The sequence below is a fragment of the Scyliorhinus torazame genome, chromosome 7 (assembly GCF_047496885.1).
Source record: "Scyliorhinus torazame isolate Kashiwa2021f chromosome 7, sScyTor2.1, whole genome shotgun sequence".
Taxonomy (NCBI): Eukaryota; Metazoa; Chordata; class Chondrichthyes; order Carcharhiniformes; family Scyliorhinidae; genus Scyliorhinus; species Scyliorhinus torazame.
Window position 1 is genome coordinate 254385080 of NC_092713.1, and position 21211 is coordinate 254406290.

The 21211-nt window shown below is 51.2% G+C and overlaps 1 protein-coding gene across 1 annotated transcript in view; it reads left to right on the forward strand.

The window, feature by feature from the left end:
* Window positions 1–412: 412 nt before the first annotated feature.
* LOC140426962 (ras-GEF domain-containing family member 1C-like) overlaps window positions 413–21211 on the forward strand; it is a 159288-nt gene continuing 138489 nt past the window's right edge. The window contains exons 1-2 of the mRNA XM_072512282.1: window positions 413–536; window positions 699–898. The gene's annotated coding sequence lies outside the window, so the exon portion shown is untranslated. The remainder of the gene's footprint in view (window positions 537–698; window positions 899–21211) is intronic.

The following is a 21211-nucleotide window of genomic DNA, read 5'->3' on the forward strand; positions in this document are numbered from 1 at the left end:
TGCGGAGAATCATATGTGCCGCCGTCAGGGCGGCGTGGCGCGATTCGCGCGACCCGCCAGCGATTCGCCGACCCGGCGCGGGGTCGGAGAGTCCTGCCCAATGTCCTCGAATATGTTATTACGTGACAACATTCAAAAGCTGAGGTCGAACTTTGTGCTTGACACGGAGCAATGCTCAACTTTTCCTCCTGACCAGCGATCCCTGTTCTGTTTGTACTAAGTATGACCTGGGTGCTACTTGTTTCAGAACTTTTGCAACATGTTGCCATCCTCCTTCTGGATTCTGAATTCTCACAAAGTCACCTCCTTGAAGTTCAGACAGAGGTTTGGTTTGTCTATTGTAGACCTTTTGTTGCTTCTGTTCCGTTGCCGAGTTATGTTCACATATCTCTTTATTTATTATCCATTTCAGGACTGGTGATCTCTGGTAATGTGGTTCTTAGTCGTCTATCCATTAACATTTGAGCAGGTGATAGACCAGTTGATAACAGCATCATCACCTCTGGAAAGTTGGAGTAATAGTCTATGATGATCAGGTAGGCATGACCCTGGAAATAGAATAAATCCATGGCTACTTTGTTCCATGGACTGGTAACGATTTTCACCTGTTACATGGTTTCTTTGCTCTGTGCTGGCTGATGCATCTGACGAATTGCACATGCTTGAACATACTGGTTGATATCTCTGTTTATTCTCAGCCAATACACCGACTGACTGGCTCTCCTACGACACTTTTCGCTGCCTTGATGACCTTGTGAATCTGCTGCAGAAGCCCTAAACGTAAACTGGCAGGAATCACTATCCTATCTCCCTTGAGCAGGAAACTATCTACTGAAGAAAGATCATCTCTTCTATCTCGAAAGGCAGATCGACATCCAGCAGGCCATCCTTCTTTTAGGTATTGTTTCACTTTCTGGAGAGTCAAATCCTTTTCAGTTTCGGCTTTTATAGTCTGTAGTTGCGGTCAGACACTGGTAGTATCTGTGGGCGTGTCCACAGCATGTGTACGTCATCACGCTCGTGACGTCACTGGCAAAATGACAGCCGGCCGTTGTACACAGTTTTCTTTGCTACGACACATTAATGGCGTCAGCCACGTTTCCCGATTTCACGCTCTTTTCCTTTGTCACGAATTTGGCACATTTGCTCGATGCCTGTTCGCTGGCTTTACACATATTAATAGCATCTTCAATCGATAAAACCGGTCTTCTTTGCATTTTTTCGCGCAAACGTTCATCACTTATCCCAAACACAAGCATAGACTCGGAGGCTGAGGAATAATTACAGGACTGCGCTCGCAAATTTAGAGCTGTGATGAAGGAATCTATTGACTCTCCCCTTAACTGCAGTCGGTATCTTAACATGTAGCACTCATAGAAGTTTTCAGGATCATTAATTTCTGTAGCGCCATGTTGTATTTATTTTTATCCTCATCTGCACTGAATGCAAACGAATTATTCTGTTCTAAGCTTGCGATCCAGCCAAATTTAACAGGAATGCTATTTTCCATTGGTCTGAGGCATTTTCTAGCGCGGAGGTAGAAATAAAAACTTCAAACTGTTGCTTAAAGAAAGCCCAGTTCTGGCATGGTTTACCATGTGACTTGAAGTGGTCAGGCTTCTTGAGACCTTCCATCTTCTGATTAGTCTTCGTCATAGATTCTTTCTGAGTTGTAACTTCTAGATTGCTTCTTCAATCTCCAATGCTATTCTGTATAGGTTGGAGCCTCCGGGGTATGAGTCGGATATGAAGGGGCTTTTGAGGGATTGGGGTGTCCCATGATGGGAGAAAAGAATAGGGCAGGGTTGGAGGAGCCAGTGGGGATTGAGGAGATTTGGACGGCAGTAGGAAAGATGCAAGCAGGTAAAGCACCGGGGCCGGATGGGTTCCCGGTGGAGTTTTTTAAGAGGTTTTTGGATAGGCTGGCACCACTGTTAGTGGAGATGTTCGAGGACGCAGTGACTAAAGTGCACTTGCAGAGACGATGGGACAGGCATCTATTTCGCTATTGTTAAAAAAGGACCAGAATCCGGTGGAGTGTGGGTCTTATCGGCCAATCTCTATTAGCACCTCCCACTTTATTTACCTGCCAAGCTACCCAGAGAAATATGTAGTATTGTGACCTGTCCTGAAACCTCTGCCAATGGGCGGGTCCAATGGGTTCCAGAAGGTATGCTGAAGTCTTCAACAGTTGGCACTTTAAGGTATAAAGCCGGGTTGTTTAGCTCTAATCTACACTGTAGGAGGTTACTGCCGCAGAGATCAAACATGCAGGATAATAAACCCTACCATTCCTGCATCTAAACAGGAACAGCACATTTTGGACATGCTACTTCTTTCCAGTGCCAGGGTGGAGGATGGACAGGGTGGTGGGAGGGGATCAGAAAATCTTCCCTTCTATATTTTTTGAGGAATAACATTGGTACACTTTTATTCAGTAAAATATTTGTGATATCAAACCTGCCGTAACAACTTCAAACAAATTGTTGCTGGTGATGCTTTTCCCAAAGTGGAAGGATTATTGCCTGTCCTTCCAATATTCCTTCATCTGTAGGAGTGTAAAATTCAGTCTTGCTGGAGGTGGAAATGGGCAGGAACAAGTGGGTGCCTGTTATATTCCCCAATTAATTACCACTCCGACAGATAGGGCATATAACAGGTGACTGATCTGCTCCTGCCTAACCTCCCCCAAAGAATAAGCCTTCAGTTGTTTTGTTGAATCTCAACTGAGTGTGAAGAATAAAACATATCCCCTTCCAGGGTTGTTCCTGAAGCGTTAAAATTAGAGGTTCCAAAATTTGTATTCTCAGCTGGGGCGATTAGGGAATCAATTTAAATGGTCAAAGCTACTCTGATAAATAGTATGGCAGAATTGCAATCTGCCTTTACTATTAATTATCTAGTTAAGCAGACATTTTATTAAATCAACAGACTTTTATAGATTGTTGTATCAAACGCTGAAAGTCTACTTTTCTAGACAGACTTACTTTGTTTTCTAAAGATCACTCGATTCTATCATCCTCTGACCAAGAAACTCTGTAATTCCACTCCGAAGTGGACCCGAGCACAAGAAAGAAGATAGTACGCAATGAATGTCCAGCAGTGCTGCTTTGTAGAATAGTGTAGCTGATCAGGCCAAATAAGGTGGAATTGTGACATGAGTGGCATTATGCACCATTTATCCCAGGAAATCTGTACATAACGTATTCACGGCAGATTTATGTTAAAACATTGCTGCATGTATTCATTAAAGATCCACTTCAAAGATCCACTGCTCCTCATTTACAAAGATCCCCTGCCTCATGATCAGCCATGCAAAATACCAATTCACACAATTTACCTGCATTTATGTAAACAATGCAGCGGTATAGATTTCGAAGTATCATAGCCCATATCAGTGTAACTGAAATTTCTGCAAGTTGAAAGCAACCTGCATGTGAATCCTTGTTTGATCTGCACTATGCATAACCAGTGCTGTCTGACTCCGTGCGCCCAAAGTTTCCTGGATTCCTCCATGCATTCAGGAGGAGTGAGCAGCCAGAATGGCCTTCCCAATGGGCATTTCCCTGGTATAAAGACCAGGAGTGGCAGCTGAATGATCAGGATTTTGATGTCAAGATGCACAAAAGAACAAGAAAAGTGCCTCACTTTTTATGGAAAAGCGATGGACAAGAAAGCGGTAGAATGGTAAAGGATTGAGACTGGAATGGTTGGGTGATCTTGGAAGTTCTGAAACAGGAGAAGATGGAGGGAAGATATCAATAGAGGCAGCTACATTCGTGACCTAAATCTTAGAGGCAAAGAAATCGATGAACTCTTCATACTTGGAATTGGAGATTGGGTGAAGTCAGATAGGGGCTTGATGAGACAGCTCGTTATGGGGAAAAGGTGCCTGCATTGTCTTTGCCCTACTGAATAGTCCTGCTGCAGTTGATGGTTTTGGCTGAGGACATTGAGACAGAATAATTCTTCAAGCGTTTCAGCCAGATTTGGTGATGAACGATAAAACTGGCCGATGGGAAATTGCAGGGCAGAAAGACATTAAGTAACTTAGTGGGACCAAAGACAGACACAAGGGACTGAACCTCCGCCACGAAGGTGGCAAACTGGAACTGGGACTGTTTTTTGGTCAGAAATTTGCCCTCTGTTGGGAAACTGATTAAAGTTTAGATTTTCATGGGGATAAGTCATTAATTAATATGGAGACAGGTTTCCTGTCCTCTTTGGGCCACTGGGAACAGATGTGAATCAAATGAAGTGTGGAGCTTATTTAGAGTTCTCACAGCAGCTATCACTTAAGATACTGATTGTCCTAAGTTAGAGATTTGCATTGTGTGGCAAAACCTTTCACCAGATAAGAGAGGATCTAACCATCGCCCCTTGACATTCAATGGCATTACCATCGCTGAATCCCCACTATCAACATCCTGTGGGTTACCATTAACCAGAAACTGAACTGGACTAGCCATTTAAGTACTGTGGTCAAAGGCTTGGAATCCTGTGGTGAGTAACTCACCTTCTGACCCCCCCCAAAGCGTGTCCACCATCTACAAGGCACAAGTCAGGAGTGTAATGGAATACTCTACAGTTGCCTAGATGAGTGTAGCTCCAACAACACTCAAGAAGCTCAACAGCTTCCAGGACAAAGCAGCCCGCTTGATTGCTCCCCCTTCCACAAACATTCAATCCCTCCACCACTGATGAACAATGGCAGCCGTGTGGACCATCTACAAGCTGACTGCAGAAACTTGCCAAGGTTCTTTAGGCAGCAACTTTCAAACCCAAGACCACTACCAACTAGAAGGACAAGAACAACAGATGCCTGGGAACACCTTGGAATCACCATCCTGACTTTGAAATATATCGCCGTTCCTTTACTGTTGCTGGGTCAAAGTCCTGGAACTCCCTCCCCAACAGCACTTTGGGTTCACCTATACCACATTGACTGCAGTGGTTCAAGAAGCCCACTCACCACCATCTTCTCAAGGGCAATTAGAGATGAGCAATAAATGCTGGCCTAACCAGCGACACCCACATTCTTTGAAATATATATATTTTTTAATCCTGGGGCACGGGCCCCTTCTTTTCAAAATCATTTTCCTCTATCTCCTCCTCCTCCTCCTCTTTCAGGTTTTGCTCCTCCCCCAGTCAGCTGTTTCCTTCTAGGGCCTCACCATCCTCAAAGTCTACAGCTCTCTGGAAAGGCATGTTATAGGAACTATCACAATGACCAAAACTATTGCAGCAAGATATTGGAGGGTGTCACCTAACCGCTCCAGGTCCCAGAATCACATCTTCTGAAACACTATGGCCAGCTCAGTGCTGAGCAGGTGGCATTGGATGCATCACCTATGAGCTTCTGTCTGGGGTTCCCGCAGAGGGGCCAGTAACCATGGGCAAAATTCTCCATTATCGGCGGAAAGTCCGCCGATCGGCGCAAAAAACGGCGCAAATCCCACTTGCGTCACGTCATAAAAATGGGCCGATAGTCTGCGGCCCGAAATGGGCTAGCAGCGACGTAACGGGATCCGCGCTTGTGCAGTGGTTCACGCCGTGCAGCGTCATACGCGCTGCACGGCGTGACGGCTCATAAGGCCGCGCAGCTCCCCCCCACCCGACCGGAACAGCCGAATGCAACACCCGACTTGATGGCTGGCCGTCGCTCAGCCCCGAGGTTCGAGTCACGCGATGTGGAGGCGCTCCTGGACGCGGTGGAGCAGAGGAGGGACGCCCTGTATCCCGGGCACGGCCGCAGAGTTGCCCCACGCCACAGCCGGCGTCTGTGGAGGGAGGTGGCAGAGGCCGTCACCGCTGTGGCCCTAACACCACGGACAGGCACCCAGTGCCACAAGAAGGTGAACGACCTCGTCAGAGCAGGCAGGGTGAGCCTCCCCCATATCCCCCATATCCCCCCTCCCCCATATCCCCCCTCCCCCATATACCCCCCTCCCCCATATACCCCCCTCCCCCATATCCCCCCCTCCCCCATATCCCCCATATACCCCCCTCCCCCATATCCCCCATATCCCCCCTCCCCCATATCCCCCATATTCCCCCCTCCCCCATATCCCCCCTCCCCCATATCCCCCATAACCCCCCCATATCCCCCATATCCCCCCTCCCCCATATCCCCCATATCCCCCCTCCCCCATATCCCCCATCCCCATATCCCCCCTCCCCCATATCCCCCATATCCCCCCTCCCCCATATCCCCCATATCCCCCCTCCCCATATCCCCCATATCCCCCCTCCCCATATCCCCCATATCCCCCCTCCCCCATATCCCCCATATCCCCCCTCCCCCATATCCCCCCTCCCCCATATCCACCATATCCCCCCTCCCCCATATCCCCCATATCCCCCCTCCCCATATCCCCCCTCCCCATATCCCCCCTCCCCCATATCCCCCATATCCCCCCTCCCCCATATCCCCCCTCCCCCATATCCCATATCCCCCCTCCCCCATATCCACCATATCCCCCCTCCCCCATATCCCCCATATCCTCCCTCCCCCATATCCCCTCTCCCCCATATCCCCCCCTCCCCCATATCCCCCCCTCCCCCATATCCCCAAGTGAATCCAGCCCTAACCTTAACCTCTGCAATGCACGCGCAACCGATGGCGTGCATTCATATACCTGCCTAACACTGTTGCCTTTTACCCCTGCCACCACCCCCCCCCCCCCCCCCAGGAGAAGCGCGCACACAACAATAGGGAGCATGTGAGGACTGGAGGAGGGCCCGCTGATGAGAGGCCACTGACCGTACACGAGGAAAGGGCCCTGGAACTGGCTGGCGGACCTGAGGACCGGGAGGTTGCTGATGCAGAGGTCGGGGCCCCACGAGCAAGTGAGCCACCAACAGCCCGTCCCCATATCCCCCCTCCCCTATATCCCCCTCCCCCGTATCACCTGATCACTGCCTGATGTCTAACCATGCATGCTTCATTGTGTATCGCAGGACCAAACGTCCAGGCACCCATCCCCGCAGATGCACACCGCCTGCAGGATGCCCCTCGGAGACCACAGGAGACGGAGAGACCCGCACCCTCCAGCATGCGACGCCCGCAGGATGCCCCTCGGAGACTACAGGAGACGGAGAGACCCGCACCCTCCAGCATGCGACGCCCGCAGGATGCCCCTCGGAGACCACGGGAGACGGAGAGACCCGCACCCTCCAGCATGCGACGCCCGCAGGATGCCCCTCGGAGACCACAGGAGACGGAGAGACCCGCACCCTCCAGCATGCGACGCCCGCAGGATGCCCCTCGGAGACCACAGGAGACGGAGAGACCGCACCCTCCAGCATGCGACGCCCGCAGGATGCCCCTCGGAGACCACGGGAGACGGAGAGACCTGGAGCAACAGGGAGACGACACCCCCGTCACGTGCGGGAGCGACCACCCAGCGATGAGGGGGGCAGCCACAGGCCCCCGTCACATCCGAGCCAGGACACCCCTACCCGGGACACCACTACCCAGGACACCACTACCCGGGACACCACTACCCAGGACACCCCTACCCGGGACACCACTACCCGGGACACCACTACCCGGGACACCACTACCCGGGACAGCACTACCCGGGACAGCACTACCCGGGACAGCACTACCCAGGACACCCCTACCCGGGAAGACGAAATACCGGACAGTGACTCAGAGTGGATGGGTGGAGACGAACCCCCACCCCAAAGTGCCATGGACTCAGAGTGGGACGAAGAGCACGACACAACGCCACTGCTGTCACCAACACCCTCCACCATCGCAGAAACACTCACCACGGTTGGGCACTTTAGTGATGAGGCGTCTAGTACACTCACTGGTGCGCACAACACAGCCGTCCCGGTACAGCAGGTGGAGGTAGGAGCAGCAGAGGGACCGGGCGGTCGGAGGGCAGCCCAGGCCAAGCGAACATCTGCCGCCCAGATGGATCCCGGGTTCCTGCAGTTACCACACCCACACATAGATCCGATGCAACCACCGACACGGAGACGAGCGAAGAGGGTGACGGGTGGCTTGCGGCGGCTGCGGTCGCAGGTGGAGGAGTCCACCCGCGTCCAGGAGCTGGGAGTGGTCCCGGACATGCGTGCCACCCAGGCTGACACCGCACGGGTGGCGTCCGCGGTGGAGGCAATGGGTGCGACGGTGTCAGACATGGGGAACGGTTTGCGAGGCCTGGGGCCTTCCGTGCAGGCGGCGTCTGTGGCCCAGGAAATGGCTGCCCTATCACAGGAGGCCATGAGCCAGTGCCAGCGCCAGATGGCAGAGGCGCTCAACGCCATAGCCCAGTCTCAGCAGGCCATGGCCCAGTCTCAGCAGGCCATGGCCCAGTCTCAGCAGGCCATAGCCCAGTCTCTGCAGGCCATGGCCCAGTCTCTGCAGGCCATGGCCCAGTCTCAGCAGGCCATCGCTGAGGGCATCGGCGCCAGTGGCCATGTGCGAGCTGGCGTCGCACTGTCGCAGACAGGGTTCGACAACCCCCTGGGCTCCATGGCTGCAAACCTGCAGACCCCTGTCGATACCAGCACGGGCCTCCAGGACTGGCAGCGCCAGATGTCGGGGGCGCGTCGGATGGCCAGTCCGTTCGCATCCCCCACCCATGTAGAGGCCTGGGGGCCATCGGGCACCCCGAGGGAGGAGGAGGTGGTGTGGTCCATCCCGGCTCCCTCTGTAGGGGAGGTCCCGGTACACCGCGACACCTCGGACTCCCCCCCTTCCGTCCCAGGTGCATCGGGTGGGCAACGGGCAGGACAGGCTGGCAGCTCGCCATCCCAGTCGCCCGGGCCGCAGCCTGGCCCATCTAGGCCAGGACGCCCCAGGAAACGGCCGCCAAAGGGATCCAGTGTCAGAGGGCAGGAATCACAGGAGTCCACCTCCAGTTCTGCTGTACCGTCTGGGGAACCACGTAGACGTAGTCAAAGGGCCCGTAAGGCCAAACAATTAGACACTGAGTAAGTTGGCACGGGTGCAGGGCACAGATGAGTTTTAGGGGCTAGGGCACGTGCATGAACTCCTTTGGTTATTAAAGTCAATGTTACAACTACCGAAGCTGCCTTTGTGCTCTGTCCAAAGTGTGCAGGGGTGTCATGTACGTTGAGCGCAAGTGTGTGTGTGAGGGGTGGTCTTACCTCAGCCCCAGGTGAGTCTGCCCCCTTCCCCCTGGGCCGCCATCAACATCCCCCGGGCAGAGGACGGGACCGTGCGCTGCAGTGTCACAGCCGCATGCAGGGATGGTCCGGGTGGATGGTGGTACTGTGGCCATGGGTCAGACATAGTCCAACGATGTAGAGCCAGGAGCTCATCGGAGGCGGGTTGTCATCATTCTCCATGGCCTGCGATAGACACGCGTCCACCCGCAACTGGGTGAGCCCGGCCCGTTGTGCTGCCGGTGGATCGGCAATTGGGGGTGGGGGGGGTGGTGTGCATGCGGGTGGGGTGTGTGGGGTTGGGGAGGGGGGTGAGGGTGCTGGGTGGGTGGATGGGTGGGGGGTGTGGGTGGTCGGCTGTTGTCATGGTGTGCGGTCTGTGGCTATACTACCCAATTCCCACGCCCATCTAGTCAGTGAAGCGGGCGTCTATCAGTCTGTCCCGTGCCCGCTGGGCCAGCCGGTAACGGTGGACAGCCACCCGCCTGTGTCTACCCCGTCTGCCCTGACCATTGCCCCCATCCCCCTCATCTGGGGAGGACTGCGCCTCTTCCTGCTGCTCCTCCACTCCGCCCTCCTCTGCCTGCGGCACATCGCCCCTCTGCTGGGCTATGTTGTGCAGGACGCAGCACACCACAATGATGCGGCCGACCCTATCTGACCGATACTGGAGGGCGCCCCCAGAGAGGTCCAGGCACCTGAAACGCATCTTCAGCACGCCAAAGCACCTCTCGATCACTCCCCTTGTCGCTACATGGGCATCATTGTAGCGGTTCTCCACCTCATTGCGTGGCCTCCGTATAGGCGTCATCAGCCACGATCGCAATGGGTAGCCCCTGTCGCCCAGCAACCAGCCCCTCAGCCGGGGATGGCGTCCCTCGTACATGCCGGGGATGGATGACCGCGACAACACGAATGAGTCGTGTACACTGCCTGGGTGACGGGCGCAGACGTGCAGGATCATCATGCGGTGGTCGCAGACCACCTGTACGTTCATTGAATAGGTCCCCTTCCTATTAGTGAACACGGCCCTGTTCTCTGCAGGTGGCCGCACGGCGACGTGCATCCCATCGATCGCGCCCTGGACCATGGGGAACCCGGCAACGGCAGAGAAGCCCACGGCCCGGGCATCTTGGCTGGCCCGGTCCACGGGGAAGCAGATGTAGCGGTGCGCCATGGCATAAAGGGCATCTGTCACTGCCCGGATGCACCGATGCACCGATGTCTGCGATATGCCGGACAGGTCCCCACTCGGTGCCTGGAATGACCCCATTGCATAAAAGTTCAGGGCCACCGTAACCTTGACGGACACGGGGAGAGGGTGTCCCCCGCCAGTGCCACGCGGTGACAGGTGTGCCAGCAGGTGGCAGATGTGTGCCACGGTTTCCCGGCTCATCCGGAGTCTCCTCCTGCATTCCTGGTCCGTGAGGTCCTGGTATGACTGCCGGGGCCGGTACACACGGGGCGCCCTCGGGTGCCTCCGTTGCCGTGGGGCCGCGACGTCCTCCTCCCCCTCCTCGTCCTGTCGGTCAGGTGTCCCTCCAGCCTGGGCGGCTGCCGCCTGCCCCTCTGCAGCAGCATGCGCCGCCTCTCTGGCACGCTCCTCCTCCTCCTCCTCCTCCTCCTCCTCATCCAGGGCAACATAGACATGAGCGGCTGCCACCACGGCGGCCAACATCGCTGGATGGTCTGAAAACATGACGGCCTGGTGGGGGGGAGGGGAACGACGACATGTCATCATTGCCCATATCCCCTCCTCCCCCCAGCCAGGTGGCATGGACCGCATGGGTCCAACTGTTGGAGGCTGGCACCTGGCCAGGTGGACCAACTCATTTGCCCTCCCATCACCCACCCCGGCACGGACCCCAACCCCCAACCTCCACCCCGGCACGGACCCCCCCCCCCAACCTCCACCCCGGCACGGACCACCCCCCAACCCCCAACCTCCACCCCGGCACGGACCCCCCCCCCCCAACCTCCACCCCGGCACGGACCCCCCCCCCCCAACCTCCACCCCGGCACGGACCCCCCCCAACCCACAACCTCCACCCCGGCACGGACCCCCCCCCCCCAACCTCCACCCCGGCACGGACCCCCTCCCCAACCTCCACCCCGGCACGGACCCCAACCCCCAACCTCCACCCCAGCACGGACCCCCCCCCAGCCCCCAACCTCCACCCCGGCACGGACCCCCCCCCCAACCTCCACCCCGGCACGGACCCCCCCCCAACCTCCACCCCGGCACGGACCCCCCCCCCAACCTCCACCCCGGCACGGAACCCCCCCCCCAACCTCCACCCCGGCACGGACCCCCCCCCAATCTCCACCCCGGCACGGAACCCCCCCCCCCAACCTCCACCCCGGCACGGACCCCCTCCCCAACCTCCACCCTGGCACGGACCCCCTCCCCAACCTCCACCCCGGCACGGACCCCCCCCCAACCTCCACCCCGGCACGGACCCCCCCCCAACCTCCACCCCGGCACGGACCCCGTCCCCAACCTCCACCCCGGCACGGACCCCAACCCCCAACCTCCACCCCAGCACAGACCCCCCCCCAACCCCCAACCTCCACCCCAGCACGGACCCCCCCCCAACCCCCAACCACCACCCCGGCACGGACCCCCCCCAACCTCCACCCCGGCACGGACCCCCCCCCCCAACCTCCACCCCGGCACGGACCCCCTCCCCAACCTCCACCCCGGCACGGACCCCCTCCCCAACCTCCACCCCGGCACGGACCCCCTCCCGGCACTCCCCCGGAGCCCAGCCTACTCTAACCACCCCCCCCCCCCCCCCCCCGCCGCACACACACACACACAGTCCGAGACACACCTCTCCTCACGCAATCAGTCTGCGGCCACGCCATTTCCTGCCCAGAGCCAACCCCCCAGGCCGTCACTCACCTCCTCGCTGGTCGGCGTGAGCCTGGAGCACCGGGTCATGCCGATGAAAAGGAGGTTTGATTCACGTCGACGTGAACGGTCATCACGTCGACGGGACTTCGGCCCATCCGGAAGGGAGAATATCGGCAGGCCGAAAATCGGCTGCCTTGCGCAGACCCGTGACATTCTCCGCGGCAGCGGCGCCATTAACGCCCCGCCGACTTTTCTCCCTTCGGAGACTTCGGCGGGGGCGGGATTCACGGCGGCCAACGGCCATTCTCCGACCCGGCGGGGGGTCGGAGAATGACGCCCCAGGTCTTCAAGGGTGTTCCCTTCCAGAGGATCCATCTATGCATTTTTGGGGTTGGTGTGAAGATCTGAGGCATCCTGGTGCAGTGAAGGATGAAGGAATCATGGCAGCTGCTAGGAAAGCAAGTGCACACATGGTGTAAGCACTTGCTGTGGTCATGGTCCAATTGGGTGTTGAGGGAGTGGAAGCTCTTTCTGTTGATGAATCTCAGTGACTGATCACTGGGTGCATTGATGATCACATGGGTGATACCTACACTGGATTACATACGGAACAGGTCATTTGGCCCCACTAATCCATGTTAACATTTGTGTTCCACTTGAATCTCCGCTCATCTTTCTGCATTTAAATCTATCATTGTAACCCTCTATTCGCTTATTCCTCAATTCTTGTTTAGGATCACTATTTGCTTCAAACACTGCCTGTCATAACAAGTTCCACATTCCCACCATTCTTTGGGTAAAGAAGTCTCTTGTGGATTCCCAATTGGATTTCTTGGTGACTCGCTTATATTGATGGCTTCCTGTTATGCTCTTCCCCACAAGAGGAAACATTGGGCAGAATTTCCTCATTTTTAGACAAAGTGGCGCAACAGGCAGGGAAAGCGCCGAAACAGGCAGGGAAAGCGCCGAAGAAGCCGTCGACCCTAAGGGCAGCTTCCTCTGATGCATTTTTAGGATCTTAGTGAAAAGAACGTTGAGGGGGGCTCCCGCAATGTCACACTAGTGAGAAGGCTCTGAATGAGACCGCCCCACCAGCAACATAGGCTGCGGTTTACCAGCCGCATCCCACCAGAATCGGGATGGGATGCAACCGGTAGATCCCACAAGAGGCCCCTTCTGAGATTCCCGACGGTTGTTACTCCTCGCAAGATCTAACGAGATCTAGCGAAACGGCACAATCTGGATCCCACTCACATGAGCAGGACCCGGACTTGCAGAGTTAAGTGAACTTAAAAGCTCACTTAAAAGCTGATGCCTGATCTAACCGGCCCCCGGGACCTACCAGCCTCGCCGAGGAGACCCCAGCCGGGTGCCCTTTAGCACTGGCCCCCACAAACAGGGACCAGGCGGAATGGCACTTGGGTGGTCTTCCAGGCAATCGGATGTCCCCAGGTGGCTGGAATCTGTGTAGGGTGGTGCCCTGGCAGTGCCACCCGGGTGCCAGCCTGGTACTGCTAGGGTGCCCAAGTGGCACTGCCAAGCTGGCAGGGGCACTGTCAGGGTGCCAGGTGGCACTTTGCCTGTGCGAGGCGTCAGGCTCAGGGTGTCCTTCCCATTTGAGGTGGAGCTCAAAGACCCCCCCAATCAGGTGAGCTGGGCGATGGGGGTTGTCGGGGATCACGTCGGGGGGGGGGTCAAGGAGCTGTGGCGCCATTTTACCGATCTCTTCCTGCTGTGGCGAGGAGATTCTCAGTGCAGGAAATGTGACTGAGTACGACATCAGTGGGCATTCCCCGCTGATGCCCAGAAAAAAACACAGAATGGCGTTAGATAGCGGGGTGGTTCCCAACGCTACAAGTGCCGGGAGCGACCTCTCTAATCCTGCCCAGAACGGACTCTATTTTTTCATTAGATCACGCTCCTAGTTTGCACAAAATTGGGGCATCCTTTTTAAAGGGCACCCTGATGCAAACAATTAAAAATAGAACCCCCCCATGGAACTCCCCCCTCCCCATGGAATTTCCCCTCCCATGGAAGTCCCCCCTCATGAAGCCCTCCCTCTCCATGGAACACACACCCACGCACACACCCCGCACAGAACATACACATGGCACTACTCCCTGGCACTGCCCCTGGGCACTTCCCCAGCACCAGCCCCGGGCACTGCCCTTGGCTTGATATTGACAGGCCACCAGGTATAACATTTTCAGGGCCCCAGCCCACCCTGCCTCTGTTCCTGAATTCAGGGTGGGTGTGGGTGGAGAGGCCCAAAATTCAGCCCATGGATAATTGAGCAGGTCAACAGCGGCAGCAGTATCACAATGAGTAGGAGACCCACAAAGAAGATGTTGGAAGCTTGCAGGCAAATTAGTGAGGCGGGCTATAGGCTTTTCCTTTTCTATTTTAATTAGGATAGATGTTTTATAAACAGAACAAATAGATTCAGATTTCAAATTTTATGCATGTGAAGAATTTTTAGATTTTGAGAACAAGAGCATTCACAATATTTATTTGCCAGTTGCACATATTGTAAAAAGCCAACATTCACACGCTGCACTAAATCTCCCTGCGGGTTTCATCAATGCAGATTGCATTTCACACGGCATTTAATTGCTGGCAGAAGGGGCCTTTTTATTTAATTGTAGTCAGTTTCTATCTTGGAACTGTAGCTACACTGCTCTGAAAATGAAATGTTGCTTCACTAACGCACTATCTGTGTGCAGTGGCCAGATGGTTTTTGTTCTCTCCCTCAGAGAAAAGCAACAGACTGTTCTTATCAAGGCAGCAGACTGGCGAAGGACTGAAGAAACATCTATCAAATGGAATAACATACCTCTTGCTCGCAGAGGCACCCTCCATCCTTCCTATGTGTGGCCAGGCAGTAGCTATAACAATTCCTCTTCCACAAAGGAACGCAAAAGCAGCAGGCCACACACAACTGGCACACGTGCATCTTTCTATGCTCATGAAAACCGCTTTTGTTTTGAACTTCATTGCATCCTGATAGAACTTATGTATTCCTTTCCAAGATTTACACGTTAATGGGTCAAATATACATATCGCCAATATTTGTATCATTGTGATTAACCATTATATACTTTTTCTATGCATGTTATCTGCAGCTTTAAGTTCTTGTCAGATAGCAGGATGAGGAGAGGAATTGAGAAGAGACACAAGTCAGGAAGATACTGTCATCCTCAATTATCTCAGTGACACTCGATGCCACAGGACCATCACAGGTAGTCCAATGATCCAGATAATTATCCCCTCTGTATGACTTAGAAGATACAGAGGTCCTTGTCCCTACTGGCTCTGCTCTGCTCCCTTCTCGTGTGTGCCACCTAGAGAGAGCAGAATATCACTGATTTTAGGAACAGAATTAACTCGCAGCCTCCTGCAATCCAGTACAGCTTTTCCTTTAAGAGGCAAAGACTGCCTTTAAGAGTTGAAAGCTAGCAGCAACACGTGCTAGCTCTGCGAGCCTTTGACCCTGTTTTGTTCAGGTAGCCAGCAGCCTAGGTTACACTGGGCTACCTGCTGAAATCAGTCCAATGAAGGGGCAACACAAAATATCCACGTTACCTGTCTCCATGGGAATTGGTACAAATCATAACCCCACATCCAAAAACAGGTGCACGCCAATTTCTAGAGCTTTACCTCTTCAGGTTTTCCCAATATTCACAAATTATATTTTCTAATTTTTGCATTATCTCAGCATGAATCACTGATAATACACACAATGGCCAGAGCGTCTTACAACCTGCTTCAGTGGATAGATGCACATACAGTATGTTGTGTTCTCTATTTCGCTTTACCTGGATGGCTTGGATGCGTAGTGTTGAATAAAGAAGAGTCATGAGTTAGGAAAGAGCTGGATAAGATAGTGAGGCATGAGAGAGAGAGAGAGCAGTCTGCTAGTTAGAGATAGCTTAGCTTAATAGAGAAACCTTCTACTAAGGAATGTGATCGAATCTTAGTTAGTAGTGAAATAAATTTATAGGTTTGTTCATTAACAAAGCTTGGTGTTCTTTATTCAGCACCACGCAGCCGAGCCATCCAGGTGAGGCAAAATAGAGAACACAGCACAGTATTGCCTTGTCCTTGAGTGATTTACCATTTTGTGTTTTTGGAGCCAGGGTTTTAAAATCTGGAATCAATTAAATTAATTTAATGAGCGCAGTCTCAATTGCATATTCTTGCCACCAAGAATGAAAAATTGCAGGTGTAGATTTTGACTTTTAAAGGACAAAATACCTTTGGTTACCTATTGTGACTCCAGGTTTACAGCTGTTCTGTTTTGATTGTTTCACGAGACCTCTCTCTTCATTTTGATTATTAGAATGACTGAATCATTTAGCCCGTCATGTTTGTACTGAGATCTTTGAAAGAATTATCCGATTAATCCCACTGTCTGAACTTTCCCCATCATTCTGCAAATAATTCCTTCTCAAGGATTTATCCAATTCCTTTTGAGTTTGCTTCCACCCGGGGCGGCACAGTGAAGTAGTTGTTAGCACTGCTGCTTCACGGCCCTGAGGACCTAGGTTCGATCCCAGCGTGGGTCTCACCCCACAATCCAAAGATGTTCAGGGTAGGTGGATTGCCCATGCTAAATTGCCCCTTAATTGGAAAAATTAAAAATAATAATAATTTTTTTTTAAGAGTTTGCTTCCACTCTTTCATATTGTGCATTTCAGATCGTAAGAATGTTCTAAGTTAAAACTATTTTGCTCATCTAGTTATTATAAATCTGTGCCCTCTGTTACTGATATTTTTCCTGCTTAACCAAAAGTCCTCCTATTTTAACACCTCTATTAAATCTCCCCTTAGAGAAGAATTAGTTAACTCATGTTATCCTTATCCCTGGCATATTTTGGTAAATTCCTCTGCACCCTGTCCAAAGCCCCCATCCATCCTAAAGTGTGATTCCTAGAATTGGGCACATTATTAAATGACAAAAGAGTGACTGGATGTCAACATTCTAGCTATTTTAACAGTATTCTTGTTAGTTTTAAAACTTGTAAAAAAAATACTTGAATATGAAATAGGTTCAAAAGGTTTGGGATATAGTTGCTCAGAGCTAATTCCTCCCATGTATATAGAAATATACAATTCATCATTTATATTCCCAAAACTACAAATTGTATTACATTTTAATTTTTATTATAAATTATATCAAAGTAATTTTTTATTCATTTATGAGATGTGAGCTTCACTGGCTAGGTCAACATTTGTTCCCTATCCCTAATTGTCCTTGAGAAGGTGGTGGTGAACTGCCTTCTTAAACGCTACAGTCATGTGGTTCAGGCACAGCCACAATGCTCTTACGGAGGGAGTTCCAGGATTTTGATCCTGAGACAGTGAAGGAACAACAATATATTTCCAAGTCAGGATGATAAGGGACTTGGAGGGGAACTTCCAGGTAGTGGTGTTCCCATATATCTGCTGCCGTTGTCCTTCTAGATGGTAGCTGCCGTGAGTTTGGAAGGTGCTGTCGAAGGAGCTTTAGTGAGTTCCTGCAGTGCATCTTGTGGATGGTACACACTACTACTGCCACCGAGCACTGGTGGTGGTGGAAGGAGTAAAAATATGTGGATGAGGTGTCAGCCAAATGGGCTGCTTCGTGCTGGATCGAGTCAAGCTTCTTGCGTGTTATTGAAGCTGCACTCATACAGGCAAGTGGAGAATATTCACTTATGCCTTGTAGATGGTGCTGAACATTGTGCAGTCATCAGCTACTTGTGACTTTATAATGGAAAGAAGGTCATTGATGAAACAGCTGAAGGTGGTTGGGCCTAGGACACTACCCTGAGCAACTCCTGCAGTGATGTCCTGAAACTAAGATGATTGACCTCCAACAACCACAACCATCTTCCTTTGTGCCTGGTATGACTCCAACCAGCAGGTGGCTTTCCCCCTGAATCCAGTTTTGCTGGGGCTCCCTGATGCGATACTCAGTCAAATACTGCCTTGACGTGAAAGGAGGCCACTCTCAGCTCACCTCTGGAGTTGAGCTCTTTTGTGCACTTTAGATAGTTACATTGGGTTATTTCAAGTACATATCCTTATACTTTATTGCTATTGCGGGTTTTTTCTTGATTTTACTTTCCATTTGATATAAAAATGCATCATTAAAGTTCATGCAGATGGTCAAGTACTCAAAACACTTTGTGTTAATTATCTATTGAGATCCCATTCAGAAATTTACAAAAGGTGGATGGAATAACAAATTGTACCAAATTTCATTTGATATCCTTGGACTTATTCTATCAGTGTCGCATTAATGGTGCATATCTTTGAATTAGAAATGGAGAGAGAAGGTGTCTGGATGAACTGCAATGACAAAATAAACTTCCAATTCAACAACATACTAAATAGCAATAGCAGTCTGTAAATGTCAGCGTTCTGGACAATTCTGAATTCATCTCATGTTAGTGGGTAATGTTATTGTTGAACACAGCACAAATGAATGCAGAGGTAAACATAGTAGGTTTGTAAGCATTTGAAAAGATAGAAAGAAATTGCATTCATATAGCATCATCCACATTCTCATGTAGTCTTAAAATGCTTCATAATCAATGAATTGCTTTTGAGGTTAATTGCAGTTATCCATAGAATCATAGAATCCCTACAGTGCAGAAGGAAGCCATACGGCCCATTGAGTCTGCACCAACCCTCCAAAAGAGCACCCTATCTAGCCCCCCTCCCCAACTCCTATATCCTCATAACCCTGTAACTCCACTTAACAAACAATTACTGTTAATAGCATTGGATTCTCTATCTCTTACCTTTTATTGCTGGCTGAAGGATGACTGAAGATAGAGGAGTGAGGCAAACCCTGCATTTTCTCTGCTCCAAATGAACACATTTTTACAGAAGGGACCTTCATTAAGCTTCTAACTAACATAAAACGTGAGCCAACTGCTTATGTTAGGCAGTCTCCCAGAATACTTGCAAACCTTTTTAAAAAATAAATTTAGAGTACCCAATTATTTTTTGTTTTCCAATTAAGGGGCAATTTAGCGTGGCCAATCCACCTAACCTGCACATCTTTGGGATGTGGGGGTGAAATCCACGCAGACATGGGGAGAATGTGCAAACTCCACACGGACAGTGACCCAGGGCCGGGATTCAAACCAGGATCCTCAGCGCCGCAGTCCCAGTGCTAACCACTGTGCCAAATGCCGCCCCCTAATACTTGCAAACCTGCCGATACCAATAATGCAGTTTTTGTAATCATAGAATCCCTACAGTGCAGAAGGAGGCCATTCGGCCCTCCTAAAGAGCAAGCTACCTGGCCCAAACCGGAGCACCAGAGAACTTGCAAACTCCACGCAGACAGTCATCCAAGGCTGGAATCAAACCAAGGTCCCTGACGCTGTGAGGCAGCAGGGCGAACCACTGTGCAATCGTGCTGCCCACAGTCAATTTATGCAAAACATGGTCACAACGTTATCAATGAGATAAATGACCAGTTAACCAGCTTCGGTGGATTTAAGGTTTATGGTCACAGGCTGAACACAGTTTCCAGAATGTAGTGAGAAAAATGAACTGGAACCTGGATTTGAACCAGTGAAACTTCTGCCAAAGATTTTTTTAAATGTAGCTCGATTTACATTGTCACATTCATAGTACAACTGGTTAATGGGAATAAACAGAATACCCATTCAGCCAGGGTGATTCACTCAATATCCATTTTCCTCTGGGACACTCTTGTCTGACCATCCATTAGCCCATTATAGAGTGTGATAGCCTCTTTTGTCTGTAAACTGGAGGTTAAGATGTGTATTCATAGCATGGCCCTATTCTTTTGTGTAAATGGGAGTGGGTAATCAAAATTCTAGATAGCGATGAAGAATTCAAGTCTGAAAGAGCCTTACTACCAGCAGCAATATTCTCTGTAATGCAAGTATCATTTTTGCCTACCCGTGTAAGTGGAGTTGAGAGATGTCTGTTCATTTTACATGCTGTTTAATGGGAAATGGTGTGTCAGAGGTAAGGGATACATGTACATTGCTCTTGTCAGTTTTGAAGTTTAAAAGTTTAAATATTGTTTTTCTTTTGTTATAATAAAGTTGTATTTGTAAAAAAAAAAAAATTTTTAAAATAAATTTAGTGTACCCAATTCATTTTTTCCAATTAAGGGGCAATTTAGTGTGGCCAATCCACCTAGCCTGCACATCTTTGGGTTGTGGGGGCAAAACCTACGCAAACACGGGGAGAATGTGCAAACTCCACACAGCCAGTGACCCATAGTTGGGGTTGTATTTGTAAAAATAACCAAGCCCTATTCCTTATGCAATCACTCAAGGAGCAAATCGGCCTTTCAGCACAGTCTTAATTTTTTTTAAAGCTTTGCAGTTCTGGTCCAGTCTCTTAGCCACTGGAGGGATCTGGTCTGGCATCTGTAACGGTAGGTGCTGTTGAGGGAGGCTTGTTAAGTTGTGGCAAAGCATCTTGTTAATAGTATACATCACTGCCAGCATGTTATGGTGGTGGAGGGAGTGAATGTTTAAGGTAATGGATGGGGTACCAATCAAGTGGGCGGCCTTGTTTGGATGGTATTGCAATCCCCATGGAGATCGCTAACTTTTTAAAAGATATTTGAATCCCCAGTGGCTGACTTAAAGAAGTTCCACAATGAGATCTCACGTTTTAAAGCTGTAACAAACAAACTAAAAGCAACTCCAACTAAAGATTACTTAATGTCCATATAATACTCTAAAACTACAGGATTGATAACTCTTTTAATGCTTCAACATGCCCGATAACTCCATGCTGCACACATATATATTACAACACATTCTCCACAGGATTACAGGCTTTATAAGAAAGAGTTGACAGCCAATCCCAGCTTCTTATGGGTTCACATCTCCCGTTTCACAGAGTTGAAATGTCCAGTAAGGGTCAAAAGGCTCTTCCCTCGGAGGATTTCCAAATTGACAACCAGCAGCAAGGTCTACTCTGGTGATTTCTCCTCCCGGCTTTATCAGGGCAACATTTCCAGAGTGTTTAAAGCGCCATGGGATGTGTCTCTTCCAACGGAGACTATCCACCGTCTGTATCCCACCTGGGAGCTTGCCGAGGTCTCATAGCCTTCCCCACTCTGCTGACCACACCAGCTGCAGCTGTTTGTCTCTGTGAGACATCTCTTTCTCTGCCCAACAACTGAGAAATCAAAGGTCTGTCTGTAATATCCTGCATGGGACC